This window comes from Hyaena hyaena, unplaced genomic scaffold (genome assembly GCF_003009895.1).
Source record: "Hyaena hyaena isolate Hyena2069 unplaced genomic scaffold, ASM300989v1 scaffold_154, whole genome shotgun sequence".
Taxonomy (NCBI): Eukaryota; Metazoa; Chordata; class Mammalia; order Carnivora; family Hyaenidae; genus Hyaena; species Hyaena hyaena.
In genome coordinates this window covers 165,981-178,727 of record NW_024080786.1, presented here as the reverse complement: position 1 = coordinate 178,727, position 12,747 = coordinate 165,981, and positions in this window count along the sequence as shown.

Sequence of the window (12,747 nt, the reverse complement as noted above, 5' to 3'; positions counted from 1 at the left end):
ATGTTAGAATATATACAGGGCACCCGTCCGTGCATGTAATAGCTGCAAAAATCCTCAGATGGCATACTTCTGGATTCCAAAGAGTAAATATTAGTATGATCTCAACTGAGGTTTCTTAACTTCTTAACCCAAGTAAAAGAACCATGTGGCTATGAATCAAGGAACATTGTTGCTTTTTAATACAATGAAAAATGAGTTCGTTTTGCTGTTAGTGTTCATTTAATGGATCAAACTGTCATAGTGGCCTGAAATATCTTCAATCCTGACCTCAGAGCATCTAATTAGGTTTGATTTTCCCATCAACCACTCTCTACTTTGATGTACAATGCACTTGGCTTTACTACCCTTATATTTGGCTAAGATAACTGAGCACAGTGGTGTTTCTTTAAAATAACATAACATTGTTTCAGCTAGTTTGTTTTCCATGACATCCGGCTCTTTGGAGTCTCATAAAGAGGGAATATGTTCACCACCTTATGCCCAAAGAAAATTTGTTCTCATAGTTATATTTCTGATTAGCAGTTTTCCTTATTGAATACCTCATATTTCTTTTTCTTACATGACATTTATCTGTGTCTGTGTGTGTTTGCATCTGAGTGTGAGTACATGTCTTTACATGAGGATTTTTCAACCAGTTTGTTTTCTAGTTGTTTACTACTGGTGGGCCTTTGAATTTTCATGGTAAACATGTTGTTGTACAATGCAGAAAAGCAATCAAATTATGCTATACCAAAACCAAACCAAAATGCTATGTTTAGCAATGTATCAAAATATCTTCTGAGAAGTGTAAAAATTACTTTTCCTGACACTGTTATGTTCTTTATGGTCATGTTTATTCCGTGCAGTTTTTCTGGAATAAAACACCTGTCTATTGATTTGGGCCCATGTTTTCTATAATTGTCAAATCCTGTGATCTTACCATTATGTCCGATATTAAATATTCAAGGACAAAGATGTTTGATTTAATCTCTCTCTCTCTCTTGCAAAAAGGAAAACACAGAACCATTGTTTGGATCAGATTGTTCTAGCCTGGAAAGAATGAATTGTACATTGAGAAGGAATAAGACTATTACGCTTGGGAACTTACTACCATCATCTATAATTTTCCCCATTGATTTTTCTCAAGGGATCTCCTTTTGCCCCCTTCCTCCAAGTTATTCTAAGCCAAGTGGATTACAATCTCATCCATCTCTAACTCTTCATTCAGTTTACCCCTTGCCCTAGTCTCGACTTTCTTGTCACCTTTAAAAAGCCCACGCTAATTTTCTCCTCTCCCTGGAACTCTCAGTGCTTAGATTACAAAGTTCTGCCCCACTCTTAAGTTTTGAAAATTCTGAATAACTCTGTGCTGAAGCATGGCAGTGGTGGTATAAATTAAATTGAGGGCAAGTTTATAAAATAACATAAAATAATATAGATTCATAGCATTCTGGCATGAGCCTACGGCAGTACCTATGAATAATGCCTATGTACACAGGAGCGCCTCCATAAATCATTGGTGAGTAAAAAATAAAGGCCTGTTTTTGCAGAGGATGGAGAGATCAAGTGGCTTGTCCAAGGTTATACTCCTGGACCATGACAGAGTTCTTACAAGAATCCAGATCTTTCTGTTTTATCCAGTTCAGGTGATTTCGATACTGACCAGCTTCCAGTAATTTACATTACCTTTGGAAGCCTTGAGGATGTTGGTGGCTCTGGGATCCAAGGATAATCAGTGCTGCAAAGCAAGTGGTTCTTCATGCCAGTTTGGTGTCTGACCAAGTTGTGGTCGTGGCAAATGCTTTGGTTCCTCTTTCCTGGTGTTGAGAAAGCACTTAGTTTGATTTTTAAAATATTGTCTTCTTTTTCTTGTTAAATTAGACTAGACAAAGATTTGGATGAAGTCAACCATGTAGATGGATTTTTGATAATACGTATTTTTAAATATTTGTGATGTTTTTCTTAGTATAGAAGTAATACATGTTGATTGTAGGAAATACAGATAAACAAAAAGAGAGATATTTGAAAAAATTTTTTATATTTATTTTTGAGAGAGAGAAAGAGTATTCATAAGCAGGGGAGAGGCAGAGAGAGAGACAGAGACACAAAATCCAAAGCAGGCTCCAGGCTTTGAGCTGTCAGCACGGAGCCTGAGGAGGGGCTGGAATCCATGACCTGTGAGATCATGACCTGAGCTGAAGTCAGTCGCTTAACTGACTGAGTCACCCAGGCGCCCCAAAAAGAGAGATATTTAAAATACCCATTATCCCACTCTGTCCCAGTGAGAACCATATAACCATATATGCAGGTGATCATGGACCAAAGTCCACATCTCTGTAAGAAGAGATATAAACCCAGGGGAAGTACAGCCAGAAGTCATCTTAGGTCTTCTCTAAGAGGGCTACCTAAAAAGGCAGAAGACCCTCTTAAAGGAGAAATGCATAGAAATCTCCAGATTTCTAGGTGCTGGCGGAAGACAAGGTAAGTGCCTTGTGGACTGGAGATGAACTTGTTGCCCAACAGCCTCTGGAGCTGCAGACCTCTCACAGTAGAGCAGTGGCCTCTCTGTCCTCACCATTTGAACAGCTAGCTAGCCTGTCTCTCCACCTTTTACGCTTTTCAGGTAGAGGCAGACACTGGTCCACTGTGGACACATATCAAGCTCTCCAAGTGGTTCCAAGAAAATTCCTTCATATTAGAGGTGCCCTTTCCAGTCTCCATCTTGCCATGCGATTAATGCAAATGGCTTTTGCTAAGACAAAAATAGTAGGGTTAGAGCACTGAAAAACTAGGTAGTAAAGAGATTTTTTTAAAATGCCAGTGAGCTCAGAAGGGAGATTTAATTCAGCCTAGGGCCAATCAACGATCCCTCCTGTCTGGCCACAAAGGGAGACCAGAACTCTCCAGCTCTGCTGCCCCATGCTTGTTTCTCTTATCCACCACTGACCATCTCTCTTGCTATCATAGTCTGCTTATCTTGTTGATTAACCTTTCATAAATATTCAGCATATATCTATCTGGCCCTCCCAGAAGCCTGGGAGTACAAATCCCAACTCCCCAACACTTATAGAAATCAGGGAGGGAGAGATAATGAGCAGTAGATACAATCTGATAAAAAAAAAAAAAAAAGCTGGTGACAGGAACAGGATTCTTTGAGGCTCTGAGGAGAAATGCTTCACTCAGACCAAGGGGTGGTGGGAGAAGGGGCAAAGGAGAAGAAACAGGAACAGGAAGGGTTTTTCCTAAGTGGCAATACCTTGCTAAGCTTAGGACCAATCTCTGTCCTAAAATAGCTTACAAGATGGTCAGGATCTGGTAAAGCAGACCCAGAGATCACCATGCCTTGTCTGCCTTGCTAAAGTCAGCATCTCCTCTAAAACCCAGATCAGGATCAGGGCGCCTGGGTGGCTCAGTCAGTTAAGTGTTCGACTTCGGCTCAGGTCATAATCTCATGGTTAGTGGGTTCGAGCCCCGCGTCGGGCTCTGTGCTGACTGCCAGCTCAGAGCCTGGAGCCTGTTTCAGATTCTGTGTCTCCCTCTCTCTCTGACCCTCCCCTTCTCACGCTGTCTCTCTCTCTCTCTCTCTCAGAAATAAATAAAAAACATTTTAAAAAATTAAAAAAAAAAAGAAGAGAGCCTCCAAGCATAAATAAATTCTGCACAAAAACTCTACTCACATCTCTGGTTAACCCTGAACTATACATAGCATAGGGCAGACTAAGTAACCGATCTAAGACCAAAAGAACAGAGCAGAGTTTCAGCTGCTGCTTGCTTTGGGGTAAACAGTGTACAGATTGAGTCTTAACCAATGTAACTGCTTATTAAAACAAAAGTCAATTTTCTTTAGAGGAATATAACATAACCTGCAGACTCTTCAACCATTCTCAATGTCCAGCATACAATAAAAATTGGTAGACATACAAAGAAATAGCTAAATGTAGCCCAAATTCAAGAGAAAAGGGCAATCAATAGAAACTATCTCAAAATGATCCCGACAGTGTTATTAATAGACAAAGATAAGGCAAACCTCCAAAAGAAAAAACACAAAGACAAAATCTTGAAAGCAACAAGAGAAAAAAACCTTATCCTCCTTATAAAAGAAAAATAATTTAAATTATCACAGATTTCTTATTAGAAACTATGGAACCCAAAAGGAACAGCATTACATTTTTCAAGTGCTAGAAGAAAAACTATCAATCCATAATTCAATATTCACTGAAAATATCTTTCAGAAATGAAGAGGAAATAAAACCATTCTCAGATGAAGGAAAACTTAAGAGATTTGTTGCCAGAATACGTACCCTAAAAGGATAGCTAAAGAAAGTTCTCTAAACTGAGAGGAATCTTGGAACATCAATCAGGAAGGAAGAACAATTGAAAGAGTAAATAGATGGGCAAGTATAACTTTCCTCCTTAATGGGTTTTCTAAATTTTTTGTGATAGTTGAAACAAAAATTATAATACTGTTTGATGTGATTCTTAATCGGTAGAGGAAATATTTAAGATAACTATACTATATATGGAGAGGGTAAAGGGATGTAAATGGTGTGGGGGGAGAGGTGATGGGTATGCATATAAAGGAGTAACATGAGAGAGATCTTTGTGGTGATCCAAGAATTCTGCTTCTTGGGGATGTCTGGCTCACTCAGTCAGTAGAGCATCCGACTCTTAATCTCAGGGTTGTGAGTTCAAGTCCCACTTTGGGCATGGAACCTACTTTTAAATAAACAAACAAATAAAGTAAAAAAATGTTCTGTATGTTGATTGTGGTAGTGGTTTCAAAAGTCTACATATGATAAATTATCATAGAATCATATACACACATTGTGCCAATGTCAATTTTTATATGTGTTATTCTTATGTGAGATATAACCATTGGTGTGCAGATTGGTTTAGGAATATAAAAGACATCTCTGTACTATCTTTGCAACTTCTTGTGAATCTATAATTATTTGAAAATCAAAAGTTCTTTTAAAACTTTTCCCTCTTTTAAAAGGAGAAGGAATATATAATATCTATACAAATGTAAAATGACTTGAGTTTTCATTTACTTAAAATTGTATATAGTTTTTAAAAATTAACAGAGCCTCAATGACCTGGGAGCAATATCAAAAACTCAAACACATTATAAGTAGAATTCTAAAATGAGATGAGAGAATGGGGCAGTAAAATATTTGAAGACATAATAGGTAAAAATTTCCCAAATTTGATAAAAGACATCAATTTATAAATTCAAGAACTCAATAAACTCAAAGCCTGATTTTGAAAAAAAAAAAAAAAAGCCGAGGTACACCTGGGTGGCTCAGTCGGTTAAGCATCCAGCTTCAGCTCAGGTCATGATCTCATGGTTCATGAGTTAAAGGTCACATGGAGCTTGTGTTGACAGCTCAGAGCTTGGAGCCAGCTTCTGATTCTGTGTCTCACTCTCACTCTGACCCCTCCCCCACTTGCACTCTGTCTCTATCTCAAAAATAAATAAGTATTAAAAAATTTTTAAGTAAAAAAAAAAGCCTACACCCAAACATATCATAATTAAACTGCTGAAAACCAGAAATGAAGAGAAAATCTTGACAATAGCCAGGAACAAAAGACACATTATATACAAGGGAACAATAATACAAAGAACTTCTGTTTTAACATTACTGAGGCCAGAACACAGTAGAAGGACATCTTTAGAGTGCTGAAACAAAATGTCTGCCAACCCAAAATTTTATATCTAGTGACTATATTCTTCAAAAATAAAAATTATGTGGATATTTTCAGAAAAATGAAAACGAGAAGAGGTGCCTGAGTGTCTCAGTCAGTTAAGCATCTGACTTCAGCTCAGGTCATGATCTCACAGTTTGTGGGTTCGAGCCCTGCGTCGGGCTCTGTGTTGACAGCTAGCTCAGAGCGTGGAGCCTGCTTCGAATTCTGTGTCACCCTCTTTCTCTGACCCTCCCCTGTTCATGCTGCCTCTCTCTCTCTCTCTCTCTCAGAAATAAATTTAAAAAAAAAATGAAAACAAGATGACTTTATCATCAGCAGACCTGCACAAAAGAAATAGTAAGGGAAGTTCTACAGCAGGAGGGTAAATGATGCCAGTTGGAAACGGAGATTTCAGGAAGGATGATGAACACTAGAAACGATAAATATGTGGGTAATTTTTTAAAGGCTATATTTTTTATTTCTTCGTTTCTTTCTTTCTTTTTTTATTGTTTTGGTAAGAAGGCTTTCTAAATTTGAAATATAGTCTGAGCAACACGGGTACAGTACTTTATTTCTTTAAAATACATATGATTATATAAAGCAAAACTTTTAACTCTGTTATTGGTTTATAATATATGTAGTTGTAACACATTTGAGGAGAGTACAAAGTTGGTTCAGTATTCATAAACCAATCAGTGTATTTCACCATATTAACAGACTTAAGGAGAAAAACAATATGATTATTTCAGTAGATGCAGAAAAATCCTTTGACAAACTGTAGCTATTTAATTCATGCTTTAAAAAAAAAACTCGGCAAATGAAAATTTCTTAGCCTGATTAAGGGACATATGACATAATTAATGATAAAATATTGAATGCTTTTCCTCTATGATAGTGAACAAACTAAGAATGTCTACCTCTGCCAATTTACTGATGTTTGTAACATTTGAAATGTAAAAAAATTTAAGATGGGGTATTTGATGAAGAAAGGGATGAATAGACAGAAATGTGATAAAGCAAACATAGCAAATTGTTAATTATAGACTCTAGGTGGTAGGTACGTGTACGTTCATTCTGTAATTCTTTTAGCTTTTCTGTATGATTGAAAATTCATAAGATGTTGGGGAAAAGATCTGCAAAGTCCCACCTTAAAAACAACTGTTTAACTTTGTTTAATTCTGTGTTTCCCAAACTTCTTTTTTGAGCAAAACACAATAAACAAAACTCTTAAGGAAAATGTAATAAACCCTACAGAATACATTCTGGAAAATATTTCCTATTTGGATTTAGTCTACACCCAATTAGATTTTTAAAATAAGAGTGCATTGCTGCATAACAAATCCACCCAAAACACAGTGGCTTAAATAAGGCTCATTTATTATTTCTCATGATTCTGTGAGTTGACCAGAGCTCAGCTGTGTAGTTCTGCTGATCATATTTGGCTCTCATGTATCTGAGCTCATCTAAGGGTGGAACATCTAAGATGACTTCTTATTCTCTAGGGTCTCTTTTTGGGTGGCCTTCAGGTGGCCTAGTCCAGACTCTCTCAACAGCATACTGAATGGGCTCCAAAAGGAGGAAATAGAATGTGAGTTCCCTTAAGGCGTGGGCTCAGATTCTCAGAATGTCACTTCTACATTCCATTGGTCAAAGGAAGCCAAAAGGCCAGCCCAGATTCAAGGGAAGAGGAAGTAGATTTATCTCCCGGTATAAGGAGCAGTGTGTGCATATGAGGAGAAGAGGAACTGATGGTGGTCATCTTTGGAGATTATCTATCATGGTGGCATACCAGAATTTCCACTCTGCCTTATTAAAGATACATAAACTTTATAAAGAAATAGGTGGTTGTTTACCCTACAATATCAGCCTTTATTTTCCAGATTATAGAACTTTGTTAAGTAGCGACTTTTGAAGTGCACTGAAGTGTTGGTTTGAGGGTATAGTGAAATCTATTCTAAATTTAAGAATCTGATGACCTATGTGTATACTCTACTGCTCACCAGCTAGGTGACTTGGGAAAACACCTATCCCTTCCTCCCTTCCTTCCTTCCTTCCTTCCTTCCTTCCTTCCTTCCTTCCTTCCTTCCTTCCTTCCTTCCTTCCTTCTCTTCCTTCTCTTCCTTCTCTTCCTTCTCTTCCTTCTCTTCCTTCTCTTCCTTCTCTTCTTTCTTTCTTTCTTTCTTTCTTTCTTTCTTTCTTTCTTTCTTTCTTTCTTTCTTTCCTTTCTTTCTTTCTTTTTAAATTTTTAAGTTTATTTTGAGAGAGAGAGAGAGAGAGAGAGAGAGAGAGAGCATGAGTGGGAAGGAGTAGAGACAGAGGGAGACACAGAATACAAAGCAGGCTCCAGGTTCTGAGCTGCCAGCACAGAACCCGATGTGGGGCTCAAACTGACAAACCATAAGATCATGACCTAAGCCGAAGTCGGATGCTCAACCGACTGAGCCACTCAGGTACCCCCTACCCTTTCTGAACCTAAGTTTCCTTGTTTGTAAAGCAGGATTAATGGTATTTAACTTACCAAATTTTATTTAGGTCCAAAAAAGAGACTGAGATCTCCCATGATTCCGAGGAGCAGTCTCCAAGGGAACTGGAACTGAATTCATAGCAACCATGAGGAATACTCAGCCGGATTTCATGGCTCTTCACTCTAGTACCTGCCATTAATTTGAGTTGGCCACCCTCCCCAAGGCTACTCCACTGCCCACTTGTGTTTCCTATTATGACCTGCTAATCTTTCCTCTCTACTATCAATATTTTTCTCTTTACCACATAATTCTTGATTTCTTATCATTTTAGCCTGTCATGAACTATCATGGCCCTACCTCATGGTCTAGACCAGGAATGAGCAAACTTTGGCCTGTGGGACAAATGTGGCCTGCCACTGTTTTTTGTAAATAAATCTTTCTTGGAGCATAGTCATACTCATCCATTTACTATTACGTGTGGTCTCTTTTGACTACAATGGCATTAGTTGAGTATTTGCCACAGAAACCATGTGGTGCACAAACCTATTTGGTTTTTTACAGACAATTTCCTGATCCCTGGTCTAGATTTCCTCATGGCTCCTGTATCCAATCATTCATTTAACTTCTGTTCTCTCTGACTTATTTTTGAAGTATTTCCCAATTCAAATTCTTGGAAAGGAGAGAATCCAAATCCTCTGAAGTCCTCATTCCTCAATCTGAAAGGAAATGAAAGAGGACATTTTCATTTCATACCAGGCCACTTCATAGTGTGTTGGTGAGCTGTGGAAAGTCTACATATGGGTAATGTGTTTTCTCCCACTACATCCAGTTAGCTGTGGCTGAGGAAATGCGGGTGGTACATGAGCCAAAAAACACAGCTGTGTTCGTAAGACTGGGCATGGCGGACAATGTAATTGTCCAGTACAACTGCAAATTAAATTAAATGAACTAATATATGTAAAATTACATGTTAATGTATTTGAGGCATATATTTATAAAGTATCAAAAGTACTTGCCAATTAAGATCAATTTGAAATAATATACAGTCCCCTGAAATTAAGAATACAAATTGGTGAGAAAATATGGAACATAAAAATTCAATTCACATGCAATATTATAGCTCTATTGCATAACAGTATATATAATATTATGGTGCTATTAAAGCTACACAATATAAAATACCATTAACATTTCTCAGGAGACAAAAAAAAAGGCTAAGTAAGTGATGAAGATTGGAGGAGTACTGGCTACTTAGATGTGACTAATTCTTTCTTCTGATTTGGAAAAAAAAGTCAACATTTCGTCCATAATGAGTTATATACTTTCTCAAGGACGAGTTACTGTAACCACAGAGTTCTGTAATAACCGGCTCTCTTAATAGGCTCTCCGTCCATGCTTTTCCAACTTACCCTGTATCTGCTTTGGTTGCCTACACCCATGGCTCCCTTTTGCACTACAAGTATGGCTCCAGCTCAGATCCTGTGCTGAGTAGGATACGCTGGCAGTTTTGAAACAATCCTCTGATTCTTCCAGCAATGGAAAAGGTGTGGTACTCAGACAGCATTTTCAATAAAGAAACTTAAAAATTTTTTTCCACAAAACAAACAAACAACCGTAGGACAGAAACTTGCAGAACGATGCCTACACCATCTAGCCTGGACAAATGGATAACACACAAATTGCTTCCAAAATAACTTTTATTACTATATAAAAAAAGTCAAGAAAAAATAGGTGCATATTTTTTCTACAAAATTATATAATATTTGGGCTATTTAATATTTATCCATAAGAAGGCAAATTTAAACATAATAATCTTTTCCACTTAAAAATGTTCAGGGATCTAAGGGACAAAGAATAATAGTTTTCTTTTTTCTCTGCTTTCCTATGTGTACCTCTAAGACATAGCAGTTAACAGTTTTCTGTCAGAGTTATCCCAAGAAGGACATAACAAGATAAAAATTCTATCATATTGCAGTGAAATTAGCATAACACTTTACTTCTTTCTTTGAGCTTTTAGATCTGGCGTTGTGGTCAGTCAGTATTGCACTGCAATTTTCAACTCAGCAGGGAAAAGAGCCTAATTAAAAACAAGATATTCTCTTTATTTTGTCCTTTAGAAAATAGGGAACCACTTGTCAGTATCGCTTAAAAAGTGCAATTTCTTTCTTTGTCATTTGATTGTAAGGTCTGAGATGCTGTTTCTAACCAGCACAGCTTAAATGAAACCACACAAGCAATGGGAAGGAAAGTATTCCGGAGGGTGAAATCAGTCCGACACAAGAAGCACAGGAAGCTGTAGGCATCTGAGAACATTAATTCAAAAAGTATATTCCTTTGAGTTTCTCAATAAAACCCATCCAGAGAAAAGGCTTTAGTGTTGATTTAGATGAGTGCTAAAATAAAAGCTTTTTTTTTCCCCCTGAAATTAGATTATGGGGGAAGCCAAGCCAGACTATCTCTGCAGATGATATAAGCTATAATTATTTGGGAAGATTTCAATCACTGTTTTGGAAATGATACCTAAGGCTTTCTTCTCCCCTTTTCTTTTTGTGGACTTTTTAATGAGATATTTTGGGGAGAGATGGCTTTAGGTAGGAAATACCAGCTTTTTAAAGATAAAGGTACAATTACCATTAGAATAAAAATCCCATTAAAAGAAGAGTCTCAGAAAGGTTTTATAGATATATTTTACGATGCATTGTTTTCATAAAGGTTGAGAAAGAAAGAAGTTCTTATAATATCTGTAAGAATGCCCTCACATTAGCCCACGAGAGAGAGAATAAAGGGCTGAGATGATGGGTGCTCAAAGACTTCGCAATGGAATATTCTTGTGCCAAATCCGTAGTTAACTTTTCACCAGTTACCTCTTCCTTGGCCTACATAAAATGGAATGGCAACTTCGGTCACTGGAACTGTTGCTGACCCATATAACCCCTAAAACACCCAGAATTTGGGGCACTTCCATGTAATGAAACATCCATTTATCAAAAATACGTTTGTATGTGACAATGTGATTACTCCTTTCACTTAACACCAAAATTTGTAGCATGCTCTGCCCATTTTGAATTTGATTGTGCCCACTACATGCCAGGCATTGGGCTGGGCACTGGGGATACTTAAGACATCATTACCAATTTTGGAAACAGAATAAGAAGAAAACAGTATTTTGGCAAAGGAATCTTGAATGGTTAGGTGTGAAGCTTAAGGAGTATGATGGAGAGAAGCTCATATTCAGTCTAAGGAGGTAATTACCACTTAACTTAAAAGGAAGTCCACGAAGCACCAAAAATTAAGTGTATTTGGTGTAGGGGTGTTTATGTGGCTCAGTTGGTTAAGTGTTTGATCTCAGCTCAGGTCTTGACCTCAGGATTGTGAATTCAAGCCCCACATTGGGCTCCACAATGGGCAGGGAGCCTACTTAAAAAAAAAAGTATATTTGGTATAAACTGAATTTGGTATAAACTATAAACTCACATTAAAATGCCCCAGTTTAAAACTGTAGGGAAACCAAAAATCAACCCCCAAATGAAAAGCATCCTTTCAGCAAAGGCACTACTCTAGGTCTTAATTTAAGTCAGCCAGAGTCAAGGCAGAGATTTCCATGCACTTAAGATGTCACCTCTGAGTCGCAATTCACTACTGAGAACTCAAAACTCTAGACATCCCCTAAAATTCCACCCAAATCAGGAAGGGCCTTAGCTCTTGCTGCCAGGAAGGTGAGTCTCTCTATCTCCAAACCGAAAGCTATTCAGCCACTAAGATCCTGAAGAACAAAAATTGTAATTGATTAATCTTTAAAGTTACAGATATCCTTGTCCTAATCTTTCTTTGTTACCAAGCCGCAGTTTTAAGATCAAAGGGGCATCGAGGTAGGCCATGGCTTGTTGGCTGCATCAGGGTGCCATGATCTATTTCCAGGCATAGGTGGGCCTATTTCCCTGGTTATTTGAGGAATCTGCCTTGGAAAAGAGAGTCAGAAGTTAAACTTTAACAACTCCATTGCACTCCAGCAGTGTACAAACTAGTATATAATAGAAGATACAGCATAGTGAAGTGGTTAGGATGTTGGACTAAGGAGTCAGACAGCCAAGTGACAAATCTCAGTTCCACCATTGATGAGCTGTGTGACCCTGGGGCAAGTTACTAACCTTTCTGAGGTTACCTGTAAAATAACCTCAGATCTCATAACTGCACAATGGAGACAATAATAGTACCTACCAAGGTAAACAAGTAAAGTTTAAGGGTTGAACAGGTTAATATTTATAAAGTGCTTAGAATAGTCTCTGGCATGTAGTAAGTGCCATGTAAGTACTCTCTAAAATGAAAAAAGAAACTGAGGGAAAAATGCTCTTTGAGGTTTGTAGAGCAGTTTATACTACAGAAGCTTTCTGGCATATTCTATTCTAATTAGGTTTGGAATCTGGGGTTATAAAGTACACCAAACTCCAGGGAAAGCTTGGGATGAAGTGGAGTTTTAGAAAAACTTCCAGGTCTGACAAAAGAAGATTTCTTTCGCTATGTTTGCTCAGTCACTGCCCAAAATGTTCTAATATAACTCTGGTCTCTTGGGCCAATCTGAGCCCAAGGTAGTTGGGGAGAGCCATTTAGGCTCTCC